The sequence below is a fragment of the Carassius auratus genome, unplaced genomic scaffold (assembly GCF_003368295.1).
Source record: "Carassius auratus strain Wakin unplaced genomic scaffold, ASM336829v1 scaf_tig00017270, whole genome shotgun sequence".
Lineage (NCBI taxonomy): Eukaryota > Metazoa > Chordata > Actinopteri > Cypriniformes > Cyprinidae > Carassius > Carassius auratus.
The window spans coordinates 47,383-53,469 of NW_020524764.1; the positions used below are offsets into that span (position 1 = coordinate 47,383).

The 6,087-nt window shown below is 34.8% G+C and overlaps 1 long non-coding RNA gene across 1 annotated transcript; it reads left to right on the forward strand.

Moving 5' to 3' along the window:
* On the forward strand, window positions 1–4,940 carry LOC113075610 (uncharacterized). The gene is made up of 3 exons (XR_003280996.1): window positions 1–583; window positions 1,046–1,141; window positions 4,448–4,940. It is a non-coding gene; the product is annotated as an uncharacterized LOC113075610 (long non-coding RNA).
* The last annotated feature ends 1,147 nt before the right edge of the window (window positions 4,941–6,087 follow it).

Here is a 6,087-nt window from a genome sequence, read left to right on the forward strand (position 1 = left end):
CATTAATCGGACAATTCACACAAAAATGTATATTCAATGACATGCAAAATACTATAGTATGTAAAATGAATAAGCTAGTTTTCACACATCGCTAGTGTATCACAACGACCTCGTCAGGAAAGACTGCAGCATGTGTATGTAGAACGTGTCTAATGCTGTAAGAAGGAAGCTCTAGAATTAGACATCTTCTATCAAATTAAAAAAATCTCCCCATAAGAGTCACCTAAGGAGAATCACGTAAAGAGAGTCACCTAAGAGTGATCCTCACATCTAACCATTTTCCAAAAGGAACTATTTTTTTTTAAATAGTCAGGAGAAAAAAAAAAATACAAAATCAGTGCCTGAACAAGATATCACATGACCACAGTGGTGCTTTATAACTGTGAAAACCAAAAAGCAGAACTTCAGGTCCAGTCCACTTGAAGCAACAACGTCCAATAACCTTACGTTCAACTCCAGCAATATGGACTTTTCTGGCAAATTTCAGACAGGAATAGAATTTGGAGAGATGGATCTGTATTTGATGTCAATACAGAAAGAGAGTACATGAATACTGAGAGATATCGGACACCTCAAAACACAGGTACTGAGACTCATTTTATTATAATTACAAACTGTCAGTTTATGTCTAGCAAATCACCGTTTGAACTGCACATACAATTGCTAATGTGAAAACTGTAATGCGGACCTGGGAATGCATCATGGTACTAAACCTAAGACTTCCTATAGACATACATCAGAGCTGGCCTGAGTTTGAGTTGGCTTGATTTACAAGAATGTGAAAGCAAACTCAAACTCACTTGTTAGTATACATTAGATTAGTAATATGTGCCCTTAAGTGCTACTATGAATTATTTAGGGGTACATTTTGTGATGTCAAGATGACTACAAATGCATGGGGCTTGAGACAACACTGCAGAAGGTACTGAATTTGAATTTGGGACCACAACAAATCTGTCCCGTGTGAAAGCACACAAACTGACATATTTAAGTCATAAGAGAGTTTAAGAAACATTAATCTTCATATATGTCATCTTCTTTTTAGTGAGGATCAGAAACTACAGAGCAGCTGTAGTGTGTTTGGTTCTGCTGTGTGTTGTTCTGCTGTTCTGTTCTTCTTCATAGTGCTGTGTTGGCAAAGGTACATTTCTTTATTTTATTGTAGTTTGTTTGTAGTCTCAGTATCTTTTATGGTACATTATATATTCTTTGGAGTAAACTATCTGCAAGAAGTTACAGGCTAGTGTATAGTTCTTTATGGGTCCACTTGCTTTAGAATGAAAATCAGCATAGTTTATTAAGCCTTCAATGCCATCCAAGATTAATCGCCTTTTTTATCAAAACAGATGTGGAGAAACTTACCATCACTCACACAACAGTTTAAAGTTAAAATTCCTTAATGATGGATTTGTTTTTACAAACACACAGCTTCTGGAGTCATGTTGATTACTTGTGGATGTTTTTATGAGATGTACTCTCATTGTGATAGCACCCATTCACTGCAGAGGATCCATTAGTGAGCAGGTTCTTACATTTCTCCGAATCTGTTTTGATGAGGAAACAAACTACATCTTGAATGGCATGAGCATAAATATTAAGCAAAATTTCTTTTTTGGTAACACTTTAGAATAACTTTCATTGATGAGCCATTAACAAACATTATATAATGTTTAAATAATCATTACTTAAATATATATTCACATTTATAGAAATATGAGATAATGTACTTGTTAATGTTAACCGATTAACTTCTTAACATTACCAAATGATTAACCATCATTATTTAATGTAGATTGAAATGCTCACAAATGTCTATAAACTTTAAAAAAAATGTAAATCTTCAAATGATTTTTGACAGATGGTTTACAATGATTAAAAGATTCATTAAGAAATCATTTACAGACATTATATAATGCTTAACTGACCATGAGTTAATGTTACAAATGTCATCACACTTTAAATGTGTTTTAAAAATCTACATATGATTTTAACAGAAATAACTGACAAGTTTATTTGTTAATGTACTGTAGAATGCTTACAAGCATCATTAAACTTCAATTCACGTATTAGTTAATGCTCATTTATTTACATTTACAAATGTTGCGAGAATAAAGCTTTATTATTCATTTTAAGCACTTCACAAACTATTTATGTTAATATTATATTTAACACATAATCATAATCTGTAATGGTCAGTCATTACATTTGGCTGTTGTTAGTTTGTGGTTAGTAAAGTTTTGCTGAAATGCTTGGTAAAGACATTACACACATTGTAATTTGGGTACAAAATCTGTTTTTTATTGGCCTCAACACTTATATAAGCATATTATTGTGAATCATGAAACAGAATATTCCTTGAATCAAACATCAGCACGATTCAATCTATATCAATAGATTGAATCATGTTCCCTTATAGTAGTCATATTAGATCCCTGTAACACTGGTTGACCTCTTGCCCAAGCCATTAAACCAACCCTGCACCAAACCAGTCCCTAACCTAAACCTATATCACTCCTCAACAGCAGCAAAGGTGTTGTGCATTAACAAACGTTTTTAATCATTGTATAACCTTTGTTAAAATAATTGTTAGATTTCATATGAATTTGTATGAATTAGAAGTTTAATGACATTTTTAAACATTCTAATTTACATTAAATTTGAAGTATAAGGTAATGTTTAATACATTTATTAGTAAACATTAACACTCACTTTATTTAATGTTTCTAGATATGCAAATATATTTTAACTAATGATCCGTTAAGCATTACATAATGTTTGTTAATTATTATTATTATTATTATTACTTTTTTGTTTAATTGTACTATACATTGAACAGATTGCTCTGACTTTCCAAAATGGATAACGTACAAGCATGGTTTCATGCATTTCAAGATTCTTTAAGGAAACCGTCATTGCCAATAAACATTCTTTCAATGATGTTGGCTCATTCGGGAATGAAGCAAGGGGATTTTATTCATAAGTGAGTCATTAGCTGTGTTTGAAATAACCCCTATATCTTCATTCACTATTCCCTACTTTAATCCACTAATATAGACAATTTGAAAGAATTAATGAAAGTGACTGAATGAGTTCAGACACTGAATGTGGCGGAAGGGCTGCTGATATAATCTTCTAGAAAGACGCGGACATTTATTTGAATTGTCTCTCACGTGTTGCTGTTGGTTGTACATGGGTTATACATTTGCTTTTGAGGTGTATTATAGGACTGAATGAGTGCATTTGACAATGTTCACTACTACATACAGTACTTAAAATGGCGGTCCCCTTGAACTACAGGGGAGGACCGTCACTGAATCATTTAGTCAATCATTTACTTCAGAAACTCTCATTGACTCATGAATGAAACACCACTGCTGTGTGCTGCTCTGAGAACGGAACTCTTTATTCGGTTTTGTCTTCGTTTGGAACTATTTTTATTGGTGGAGCAAAAATAAACTAAAATACATGTCCTCAATATTAACTTGATTATTGAACTGTTGTGTCTCCATCTGATGTTGTCCTCGAACAATAGCAATACAGCATAAGTAGGATCTTTTGATCATAGTGTTTTGATAATAGTCATTACATGCACACAGCCAGTAATAATTGTGAGAGCCACACTGAACATAATGGGCCCTATTTTTACGATCTAAGAGCATGGTCTAATGTGTGTGACGCTGGTGCACTCAGGGAATCCACTTTTGGTAGTTTAACAACAGGAAAACGGTCAACACACCCAGGCTCATGCTCTAAGCGGGTTGTCCCTATTCTCTTAATGAGTAATGGGTGTTTTTGGGACATAACGTGCAATAAACCAGTCAGAATCTCCCATCCCCTTTAAAAACCAATTGCACTTGTGCCATGGCAGGTTAACATGGTGGAATGTCATTTTTAATTATTAAAAATGTTTGTGTGCTGCTGCGAATCCCTGTGTATATAATAAGTAAAGTGTATCTGCATTGTGCACCTGCCTATAGGTGCATATTACTAACGCGCTCTTTAAATAACAAAGAAAAAATATTGCACCAGACTTTGGACCAGGTTTGAGTTGGTCTTTGGCGCAATCTGTTTTCACTTCCTCAAAATAGCAACGCACCAACAGTGCGCCTGAACACATCACTTTTTTTGACCAGCACGCCCATTGGTGCACAAATGGGTGCAAATGCTTTTGCTATTTAAACAATGTAGTGCAGGATTGGAAAAATGAGAACTGTGTTAGGCAAAAACTAGCAAAAACACTTGCGCCACGCCTTGCGAATCATTTAAGATTGTGGTAACGTAGAGTAATTCTTTAGAGCTTCTTTCCATTCTATACACAAAATGTCATATTATAAGTGCAATACGTAATATTGGCAGCTATCGGATGAAAAGCTATTGGTTGTAATGGGTATTGTAGTCCAAATTCTAAATAATGGATATAATTGTTTCTCCCGCCCCTCCTCTTCAGACTTAACCCTCACATGGTTTACCAGGCTAAGGACACAAAACAAGAATGAGCACAACTGACAATGGAAGGCGTCGAGCCATTCACTGTAAGTTGATTTATCAGTGTTTTCATGTATCTCTTTTTATGAATCATACTATGTTTCTCAACAATTGTCATCCCATGGTGTTGAAATTATATTTGATAAATTGTCAGTGGACTGAATTACACAGACCAATACAAAAAAAAAAAAAAAAAAATACATTTTGATAAGGAATGCCCACTTCAAAATAGTTTTTCAGTAACAAAAAAGAAAAAAAAAAAGAAAAAAACTAGTAGGTGAAATTAGCCTGCTTTCTAAATATTTGTGAATTATTCATGCCTTATATTTTGTAATGAACCTCCACATGATCTATTAGCCATAATGGCTTCAGGAGAGTTCAGAATAAGTCAAATATAACATTTTATTTGTCAGGTAAGAATGACAATTACATGAATAAACAATGACAATCCAAGTCAAAAATTATAAATACATAACTTCAGTTGCTCGAAAGTAAATTAAGTGTAACAAAGGAGGAGTCGTGACGACAAAGTGCAAGCTTTATTTCAAGACCAAAGTCAAAACTATATAATCCAAGGCAGAAGAGGCAAGAGAAATTCACAAGACAGACAATGATCAGTGCAGGCAGCAATCAGTCAAAGCAAGGTAACAGTCCAAGGACCAAAAAACACAAAGGGAAAAAACATGGAAGAGCTAAATATTCAATCACCAGCGAAGACAGTGTGTGTGTGTGTGCATATTCTCATAGTCCTTCTAATATGAGGCAGCTGTGAACTGATAATGAGTGCTGATGAGTCCGGGCAAGCAGAATAGGAAATGGCATTCTGAGTGAATGGCAAGGTAGAGAATAAAGTGCCCTCTAGAGGAGCTCATGGGCACTCCAGCTGGAGATGGTGACACTAACAGTGACACGATGCCTAAACTGACAGCACCACACAGCAGCATCCAAGTTTACTGGCTTGAGGACACGGACTACTTGTCACTCACAATCAAAGCAATAACAAACCACATCCATTCAACCATCCAATCAATTCACAATGAACAAAAAGTCCTGTAATTACATTTATTCTTGTTTGAGAAAACAGTGAGTATATTTTGTCATGCTTCACAATAGAATAGGAAAGTCTGTCACAACTTCCACTTAGTACTGAGTATCTGAGTGTCACATGATTTCATACATTGACCACAACAAGTTTGCTTTCCTCTAGCTCTAAAGAAGCCAAGTGCTGCATACTTCAACACATCTACATGGGAACGTAACGTAATTGGTTTAAATAATTGATGATTAAAGAGCAAAATGTCTGATGCCATTTACGATGATGTCATCAGAGCTGAGGACATGAAGAGAGATAGAGTGGAGATGACAGTGTGATACCTATGAGAGTGCAGATTCTGTCAGGGATTCATGAACTTCACGACAAAGACAAACAAACCCCCACAAACAAAAAAGCCCCCACCACATCAGCAGACAGGTAATCACATGCATTTCTTTTATAAAATGTTTAGTCCATTTAACATAATGTCTGTCATCAGTTTAAGGTGCATTAACAAATTTTATTGAAAGGCCTGATTGTATATACTCAATGAAAGACTCATTCTGTTT